The sequence below is a fragment of the Suncus etruscus genome, chromosome 3 (assembly GCF_024139225.1).
Source record: "Suncus etruscus isolate mSunEtr1 chromosome 3, mSunEtr1.pri.cur, whole genome shotgun sequence".
Classification (NCBI taxonomy): domain Eukaryota; kingdom Metazoa; phylum Chordata; class Mammalia; order Eulipotyphla; family Soricidae; genus Suncus; species Suncus etruscus.
Genome location: NC_064850.1, coordinates 43,449,514 through 43,459,815, shown reverse-complemented (window position 1 = coordinate 43,459,815; position 10,302 = coordinate 43,449,514). Strand labels below are relative to the sequence as shown.

Here is a 10,302-nt window from a genome sequence, read left to right as displayed (position 1 = left end):
TACTTCTTTACTTTAAAAAATAAATTCTTTAATGGGATCACCAAGAGATTCAAAGTTGTTCTTGATTGAGTTTCAGACTTACAGAGTCCAACATCCTTCACCAGGGCACATTTCCATCCACCAATGGGCCCAGTTTCTCTCCCACCCTCCCTCCTGCCTGCCTCTGGAGCAGACATCTCTTTCTCTCTCTTTCTCTCTGTCTCTCTCTCGGTCTCTCTCTCTGTTCCTATCTCTCTCTGTCCCTGTCTCTCTCCACCCCCACACTTTTTTTCTTTTTAGACACTGTGATTTGCAATATTGTTACTGAAAGGGTATTATGTGCTTCACTTTCCCTTCTTTCAGCACCAGAGTGATGTCCAGAGTGATCAGTGATCATTCCCAATTCTCTCTCTCTCTCTCTCTCTCTCTCTCTCTCTCTCTCTCTCTCTCTCTCTCTCTCTCTCTCTCTCTCTCTCTCTCTGTTTTTGTTTTTGGGCCACACCCAGTGGTGCTCAGGGGTTACTCCTGGCTGTCTGCTCAGAAATAGCTCCTGGCAGGCACGGGGGACCATATGGGACACCAGGATTCGAACCAACCACCTTTGGTCCTGGATCTGCTGCTTGCAAGGCAAACATCGCTGTGCTATCTCTCTAGGCCCCCAATTCTCATTCTTAAGCTGAACAGCACAGGGGACTGGCCAGGACCTGTCTGTGTCCTGACCTGGGAGCTTTGGCTCTTGCTGGTTTGGCACTCGGGAATTCAGCCCCACGTTGTGTATTGGGGGGGTACCCTCATTTTCTTGCTGTTCTATTTAATTGTGCTGTGATTATAGAACATACTTAGCATAATTTTCATTTTTAACTCCTTTTCTAAGACAGGCTTCTGGTTTAGGAGATGGTCCTACCATCTCCTAAAGGGTGCTTGTTGGGCTGGAGAGATAGCATAGCTGCAGACTGGCCTTTGTTTTGCCCAAGGCCAAAAGAGATGGCCCCGGGTTCGATTCCTGGCATCCCATATGGTTCCCTGAGCCTGCCAGGAGTGATTTCTGAGCACAGAGCCAGGAGTAACTCCTGAGAGTGGCTGTGCTTGGCCCCAAAACAAATACACACACATACAAAAGGGTGTTTGTCTGCAGCAAATAGGGTGTTTCTGAATTTCTGTAACCACATGCTTAAAGAAACTATCATAAGAATATTTTTTAAAGCATTCCTGAAAATTCTATGTGCTTTTCTCTTGTAAAGGCCAAGAGAAATCATTTGATTGTATAGATCAAGATTCTCTGTTTGCTTGTGCAGTGATCTTAAAAAGGGGGTAAAGGGGACACAGGTCCAGAGAGATGGCATAGTAGTAAGGCACTTGCTTTGCATGTAACCAACTACAGTTTGATCGTAGGGCATCACACAGGGTTCCCTGAGCCCCTCCAGAAGTGATCCCTGGGTTAGAACCTAGGGTAAAGCCTCAGCACCAACTGGATATTGCCCCAAAAAACACTTTGGTGGCAGTGATATGTAGTAACTTTGAACATTGGTACTAGACATTTGAACACTATTCTAGTCATATTAAATAAATAATCATTTTTTTCCTCTAGAATTGTTTTGGGACTTTTATCATTCCATGAGAGTTTTAGTGTTTAGTCTATGCCCTGGAAGAACGCCATGAGAATTTTGAAGGAAATGTTTACATCTAAAAATTACTTTGAGTAAGATGGTCACTTGAGAAATGTTAAATATGTTCAATTCAAGAACAAAAGTGTATGCTTTTGTTTTCTGTATTTTGTTTTTTTCCCTTTTGATTCAGATTCATAATTTGCCTTAAGTAGAAGTGGCTGTTTCCTGGAGCCTTGAAGTTTTAACACAGTCACAAAGGTGATTGTATCTTTAAAATGTCTTTCTCACCTAGGTCATTGTTTACATATATGAATTCATCGACTTTCTGTGTATTGATTTTTTAGCCTGTTTTCCTGTATAGATTTACTGTTTCTCAGATTTCATTTATTTACTTATTTATTTTGTTTTTTTGAGCCACACCAGAAGCGATCAGAGCACTCTAGAATTGCTCGTGGCAGTGTTCAGGGAACTATAATGGTACTTGAGATCAAACCTGGGTCAGATGTGTGCAAGGCAAGTGCCCTACCCACTGTCTTATCACTCTGGCTTTGTTTCAGGGAGTTAAAAACTCTTTACAATAGAGAAGCAAATAAAACCATGGGAGGGAGGAAGAAAATAACAAAAAAAAAATAAAGGGAAAAACAAGAACCGAGGAGGACCAAGGGAAGGAGGAAGAAAATAACAAAAAAATTAAAGGGAAAAAACAAGAGAAGCAAACAAACAAACAAAAAAAATCAATGCTTAGAGGTGTTTATGTATAGTATCATGCCATTGGTAAATAGTGATTGTTTGATTCTTCTTCGCAAACTCCAATACCTTTAATTTAAATTTCTATTCTAGCTCTTTCTATCCTCTCTTGAGCTGGAGGCTAGCTCTAGCTGCCATGGGGTTTGGGGAGACCCCATGTGAAAGGCCTTCTCCCTAACTTGGGTGTGTTGGGAGCTTTGATAGGCCCCCAGCCTTCCCCTCTTCTGCCCCCAGCCTCCAGGCCTTCTGGGGTGGCAGCCCAGGCGGCCAGAAATGGTTGGTCCTAACTTGGGGTGTGCTGAGATTTGTCACTGGCAATTTCTGACCACTCTGCATACGGAAAACCCACGCGCACTGCATGTATTAAGAGTATTCCTTATCTTTATGTTATGTTTTGCGTATCCAGAATGTCCATTTTGTATTCTGCCCTTTTCCACACCCCTACAAAGCTCATTTTTACTCCTTAACTCTCTCACCCCCCCCAAACATCACTAACCCACATTACTCTTTTTAACTTCAGTACTGCACAATCCTAATCACAGACCAAAGCCGTGCATTGTGTGTAACAACCCCAAACTGTTTCAAAAGACATAAAAAGGACACGTATTTCTTTAGAATATTTTGTGTTTTTTCTCTGACAGCTAAAAGTCTTACTAAATATTCTCTTATACAGTGACGATTCTAACCACTCTTTATCTTCTCTTTATGAGCTGTTCAACAAGGAATTTTGGTGAAAGAGTCCCCCAGGTTAATGCTTATGATTGAAACATGTCATGGGGATTGTTGGACTTGCTCTTACGGCCCCCATATGTGCCAATAACGCCACGTGGCATTGCTCCTTTTTTGCATAGGCACATTAAAATAGAAAAATACTATACATACAAATAAGATCCTATCTAATAGAGATTGGAACACACAAATCTTGTAGTGCAAAGGGACCTTACACCCTGAACATTGACATAACAACCTGGCACATACCTCAGAAGAAAGGGCATTTTACATTCACCCCTGAGCCAGGGAAGCCATCCACGAAACATCCAGGTTTGTCTATAACATCACCTGGAAGCAATCCTCTACCACGGAAGACCCTACCACTACTCAGACATCGACCTGTTCAAAAGAGACTTCCCTTAACACTGAGAAGACTTAACAACAACAACGACCTGCATACAGGACAGGGCTCCCTGCATTGCCCTTTAATGTTGAGGTGAAACGAGAGAACGCTCCACATCCTGACTTCAATGTAGGATATGCAGATTCCAGGACCTTTAATACAGAAACATGATACTAACAACAGAAACTGTGAAAAAAGTGTGTTGGCACTACAGACAATGTCTTGGATTGGACGATCTAGCTTGCCTGGAGCCTAGAGTTGGGCTTATGCCAGGAAACTTCAGGGGTAAGGTCTCTTTGTATTTAGGCCAAGGTTATTCCTTTCCATGCCCCTCATATTTTGGTGGGCCTATGCAAACAACAATTGCCACTCTAACACCGTTTTTACTATTCTCCTTTGACTCTAATCCTTAAAAAAAAACCCACTTAAAATTTGAGGTTAACTTAAGCTAATATGCATGTACATGGAAATGTAAAAAATACTATGCCTCTAATGTTTAAGGAGTTACGGAAATTTTATGGCTTTAGATTGCCTGTGTGCTGTTAAGAAATATTATAATGTGTTACAATCTGGGGACTTGAGGGACAAAGTAACTGTACATGGATTCTGTTTTATTTATCTTAATGTTCTTTGGCTGAAAGTTCAAAGTTAAGATATCAGCAAAGGAACTTCTTCTGAGAATTATGTTATGGGTGATTGTCCTTCCACTGTAACTTTACCTTGTCCTCTTTCTTTTTTTTTTTTTTTTGGTTTTTGGGCCACACCCGGCAGTGCTCAGGGGTTACTCCTGGCTGTCTGCTCAGAAATAGCTCCTGGCAGGCACGGGGGACCATATGGGACACCGGGATTTGAACCAACCACCTTTGGTCCTGGATCGGCTGTTTGCAAGGCAAATGCCGCTGTGCTATCTCTCCGGGCCCACCTTGTCCTCTTTCTTTGCATCTTTGTTCTCATAATTAAAAAAAATTTTTTAAAAAAGAATATCTAATAGAACCTACAAAAAAATAAATTTCTATTCTAGTGGACGTGTCATGGCTTTTCTAAATTATGTTGAATAATAAATAGTAAGACCAGACCAAAAAAAAAGAGCTTTCAGTTTTTCCCTAAAAATATGGAGTTCGTAATAGATTTGTTGTAAATGGCCATGAAGAGATAAGTTCCTTCAATTCTCATTTTGTGGTGGATTTCATCCCAATTGGGTGTTGAAGCTGGTCAAAGCATTTCTCTGAATTTTTAGGGCTCCTCATGCAGCATTTGTCCTTCTATGTCACATTCATCTATCAGCATGTTATTGAACTATCCCTCCATTCCTGGAATAACTTGATAATGGCTAATGATTTGTTTCATGTCTAAGATTTGGTTTTCTTGAGTTTTATGCTTCTCAGCAACTGTGCTCATCAGGGAGATAGGCCTATCCTTATCTTTCTGAGTAATCTTGGTACCAAGGTAATGCTGGTCTCATAGAAAGTGTTCAGGACGGTTGGTTCCTCTTCTTCCACTATGTGGTAGAACTTTTGTTTGTTTTTGTTTTTGGATCATACTTAGTGGCACGCAGGGGTTATTCCTGACTCTGCACTCAGAAATTGCTCCTGGCAGGCTCGGGGGACCATATGGGATGCCGAGAATTGAACCAGAGTCTGTCTGGGGTTGGTCTCGTGCTGGTCTTGTGCAAGGCAAAAGCCCTACTACTTCTGGTAGAGCTTTTGAAGCTGGATACTTGGCTCTCTTTGAAGGTTTGAAAGTACCTTCTTGTGAACTCAATTGGCCTTTGAAAGAAGAATATTATTATTATTATTACTCTTTCCTTCCTTAGTAATATTTATTTAGATTATCTGCTTTCTCCTGACTTGGTCTTGGTGTGTTGTAGGATTCTAGAAAATTACCGTATTTTCCGGCGTATAAGACGACTTCTGAAACAAAAAAAAAAAGTCAACCGAAAATCAGGGGTCGTCTTATACGCCGAGTATATCCCGAAAAATGTTTCAATATGCCGCTAAACGAAAATTTTCTGAATATTGCCACAAAACGAATTTTCCAACTCGATCCTGCACCAATCACTGCCAGGCTGCTCGGACCACTTCTCTAACTCAGCCAACCCAAGCAGGCTTTTCATGCATGCAAATTAGACAATTTTCTGGACCCGAATCTACACTGTAAAAAGCCTGCTCAGATTGGCCAGAGTCAGAGAGGAAGTCTATTACAGTATAACCTTTGAGCCTTTGCTTGTTGTGATTGGCTCACTGTGGTACATGAGCACAGGAACACATGCAGCACATGAAGCACAGGAACATTCTGTCTGATACAGCGAATATAGGCCTAAACCTATGTTTTAACTGCAAAATTAGGGGGTCGTCTTATACGCCCGGTCGTCTTATATGCAGGAAAATATGGTATGTTTTTCTCTAGTTCTGCAACTTAGGGGCAGAGGGCTGGAAAGAGAGGAGTAAAGGCCTTGCATGTGGTTGACCTGGTTTGACCCCTGGCAACACATCTGATCCCCTTGGTTCTTCCAAATATCATAAGATGTGAGCCAAGCATTCCTACCATAAGGTCCCCACAAATGAAACCAATTTTGTGGATGCCAGAGAGATAGTAGAGCAGGTAAGGAGCTTACCATTCATGTGGCCAATCCAGGTTTGATTCCCAGCATCCCATATGTCCCCCAATGCTGCCCACAGTGATTGTTAAGTGCAAATCCAGGAGTAATCCCTGAGCACAGAGAGGTATGCACTCCCCAAAATTTAATTTTGTGACATGTTATTCACACAAATTTCAGATGATCTTTATATTTCCAAGGTCTCTGTTGTAACTTTTCCTTTATGGTCTCTGATCTGACTTAGAGTTTTCTCTTCATTTTCCTTTGAGTCTAATTAAGGCTTTTCAATCTTTTTTTTTTTTTTTTTTTTTTTTGTGGTTTTTGGGTCACACCCGGCAGTGCTTAGGGGTTATTCCTGGCTCCAGGCTCAGAAATTGCTCCTGGCAGGCACAGGGGATTATATGGGGCGCTGGGATTCGAACCGATGACCTCCTGCATGAAAGGCAAGCGCCTTACCTCCATGCTATCTCTCCGGCCCCTCAATTTTCTTAATTCTTTTCAAAAATCAGCTATTAGACACACTGATCTTTTAAATTGCTTTTTTGAATATCACATATTTCTGTGCAGATTCTGTCATGTTTGATACCAGTAAGCTTCTTCGACTGCTGTCAGTGATTTTTTTTTTTCTGTTGCTCCTTTATATTTGAGTGATTGCCTGGCAGGAGAAAGTATTTTTCTCCTGGATGTCAGTTTTGTTCCATGTGTTGGCCACGTCATCCCTCTTCTTTCTAGCCTGGAGTGTGTTCCTCAAAGGAGCTGTTGGGAGTCTTAGCCGTGTTCTCATGTGGGTAATTTCAGGCTCTGATCCTGCTGGTCTGAGGATTATCACTGGCTCTTACCATTTGAGTAATGATGTGTCTCAGTGTTTTCCTGTTTGCCCTTTTGATTTTTTTCCACCCAGTGGCACTCAGGAGTTACTCCTGGCTCTGTGCTCAGAAATTACTCCTGGCAGGCTTGGGGGACCTTTTGAGATGCCTGGGATTGAACTCAGGTTAGCTGCATAAAGCCCTCCCGGCTGTGCTATCGTTCTTCAAGGCAAATGCTCTAACCACTGTGCTATCACAGTGGTTATGTGGCCCCATTTCCTGTTTGCTTTAATTCTGTCTGAAACTCTTCAGCTTTCTAAATCTGGGTATTATGTCAATTCTCAAATAGGCAGATTTTGCCTATAGTTCCTCCCACCACATCTTCCCCCCCATTTTTTTTTATTTAACCAACTTTATTACATACATGATTGTATTTGGGTTTCAGTCATGTAAAGAACACCACCCATTACCAGTGCAACATTCCCATCACCAATGTCCCAAATCTCCCTCCTCCCCACCCAACCCCCACCTGTACTCTAGACAGGCTTTCTATTTCCCTCGTACATTCTCATTATTAGGATAGAAAACGTAGTTATTTCTCTAACTAAACTCATCCCTGTTTGTGGTGAGCTTCATGAGGTGAGCTGTAACTTCCAGCTTTTTTCTCTTTTGTGCCTGAAAATTATTATTGCAAAAATGTCTTTCATTCCCCCTCCATTTTCTTTTTTCTTATCTTCTTGGATCCCTATAATTCTATATTGCTCTTTTTTACTATATGCTTTTATTATTTTAATTTTTTGGTTTTCGGACCACATCCAGCAGCGCTCATGGGTTGCTCCTGGCTCTGCACTCAGAAATTACTCCTGGCAGGCTTGGGGGACCATATTGGATGCTGAGGATTGAGCTCAGGTTAGCTGCATAAAGCCCTTCCCACTGTGCTATTGCTCTGCCCCCCTCCCCATACTTTCTTATCCTTTTGTTCTTCTTCAATGGACCATATACCTGGTCTTGGAGCACACTGTCTCACTCCTATACCTGGTATTTCTGCTACTCAACTCCTCCACTGTGCCCTGAAGTTCTGTGAGTTCTGACTGAGGTTTTCTGATGTTTTTTTCTTTCTCTGTGGGAGCTTCCTTCTTGTTCTTCTCAGTGCAGTGAATCACCTAGCCATGGTCCCTTTCTGTCCCTCATCAGGGAGATTGGAGCAATCCTGCATGTTGGGGTGGTTCCAAGACTTTCATCAATACCCATTAGTGCCAGTAATTTTTTTTTATTATGTTCGGTGCTATGTGGACAGTAGTGGTGGGGGTCTCATTTCTTGCCAGGCTGCCTGGTGGCGAATGACTCCCTTTTGCTGCTGTTAAGTTTGCTCTCCCAAGCTTAGTGCATCAGCAGGATTCTGTCAAGGAAAAAAAAATCATCTCTTTACTACCTCCCCGTGTTCATTTCTGCCAGTACTTAATCTCAGTGTGGTCACACCAGTTGGGGTTCACTGGACTCCCAGCACACTCCCAGCACTCCCAACACACATAGTGTTCCCTGATACACTATATTCCCAAACAACCCCAGCATTCAGCCTGTGTCTGTGTCTGCCCAAGGCTTACTGCCAAGTAGTTACTCTCACTAGCCACCCTGGGAGATACCCACATATCCCTCAAGTCTAAGTCTAGTTCTTCCCTAATTGGTCCATCGCTCCCCTAGTTGTCTGATCATGGGCATTTGGGTTATTTCCAGATTCTGGCTACTATGAACAGAGGGGTGCAAGTGTCTTTTATGAATTGTGTTTTGGGGCCCCTAGGGTATATCAAAAGAAGAAGAAAAGAGGAAAAAAGAGGAAAAGAGACAGGTGAAAGCTCTGTTTCTAGTTTTTTGAGGAATGTCCATATTGTTTTTCCAAAAACATTGAACCAGTCCACATTTCCACCAGCATTTAATGAAGGTCCCCTTTCTCCTGCATCTATGCCAACATTGTTCTTGCTCTTTTGGGTGGGTACACCATCAGTTACTAATCAGGGGTTACTCCTGGCTTTACTCTCAGGGTAGTGTTCAGGGGGACTATATGGGATGCCAGAGATCGAACCCAGGTCAGCCATGTTCAAGGCAAATGCTCTACTAGCTATGCAATCGCTCCAGCCACTGTTCTTGTTATTTGTGCTATATGCCAGTCTCTATTGTATGGAATGATATCTCAGTGTTGTTTTGATTTGCATCTCTCTGATGATTAATGATGCAGAGTGGGCCAGAGTGGTGGCGCAAGTGGTAAGGCATCTGCCTTGCCCATGCTAGCCTAGGATGGACCTTAGTTTGATCCCCCCAGCTTTCCATATGGTCCCCCAAGCCAGGAGCAATTTCTGAGCACAGAGCCAGGAGTAACCCCTAAGCGTCACCAGGTGTGCCTTCCCCCAAAAAAGATGCAGATGGGCTTTTGTTTTTGGTCACACCCAGAGGTGCTCAGAGGTTACTCCTGGCTCTGTGCTCAAAAATCGCTCCTGGAAACTCAGGGGACCATATGGAATGCTGGGAATCGAATCTGGGTCTGTCCCAGGTCAGCTTCATGCAAGGCAAATGCCCTACCACTGTGCTATCACTCCAGCTCTGCAGAGTGTTTCTTTATACACCATTTGACTATTTGTAGTTCTTCTTTAAGAAGGCTACTGTTCATCTCTTATTCCTATTTTGGATAGGTTTGTATGTTGTTGTCATTTTTCCATTTTGATACATATTACTGAAATAATTTTAGTATCTTGCTAACAATAGCTGTGTGTAAGGAGTTTGATTAACACTAAAACTTCTAGACTTATGTCAAACATTCCTTTGTTGTATCAAGATTATGATCATGCTCGTGAACTCACAAGTATCGTGTGTTTAATAATTATATGCTTCATTATTGGAACATATTTTCATTAATTCATATACTTATAACCTTGACATAAAAAGTAAATTAATTCTATATATTTATACATCTATATTTTGCATTTGTAAACATTTAGGGACAAATATTCTGTAAATATATTTGCATGTCCTGGTACAAGTCACATGTAATTAGTAAGGTAGTCATTTAAGGTACATTCATTAGAGTAAAGTTTTATTGTTGTAAGTTATAGCATGTTAACTTCATCAATATGGTTTCACAAGCTGACCAAGCAGCCAGTATTATGTATGAAGTCTTGTCACTTGTATGTAATTTTTCTTGTAAAATTCTACCTGTGCTTTATATATCTTGGCTATTAACCCTTTAGCAGACAAGGATTGGAAAAATATTTTCTCCTAGTCTGTAGGGACCACTTGAGGACAAATCAAACAAGAGTAGCAATGGTGGTCATAAAAGAGCTTTATGGGAAGCACTCTGGCAGGTTGGAAGACAACCAACTTTAGGACCAGAGGGAAAGTCCAGGGTGGGGCACTTGTCCCATTCCAGTTGGATTTCCAGCACCACATGTGGTACCCTAGCAC

The 10,302-nt window shown here is 41.9% G+C and overlaps 1 protein-coding gene across 1 annotated transcript in view; it reads right to left on the bottom strand.

Annotated features, from left to right (window-relative positions):
- Positions 1-8,600: 8,600 nt before the first annotated feature.
- EML1 (EMAP like 1) overlaps positions 8,601-10,302 on the bottom strand; it is a 669,910-nt gene continuing 668,208 nt past the window's right edge. Inside the window, exon 20 of the mRNA XM_049769790.1 lies at positions 8,601-8,613. The gene's annotated coding sequence lies outside the window, so the exon portion shown is untranslated. The remainder of the gene's footprint in view (positions 8,614-10,302) is intronic.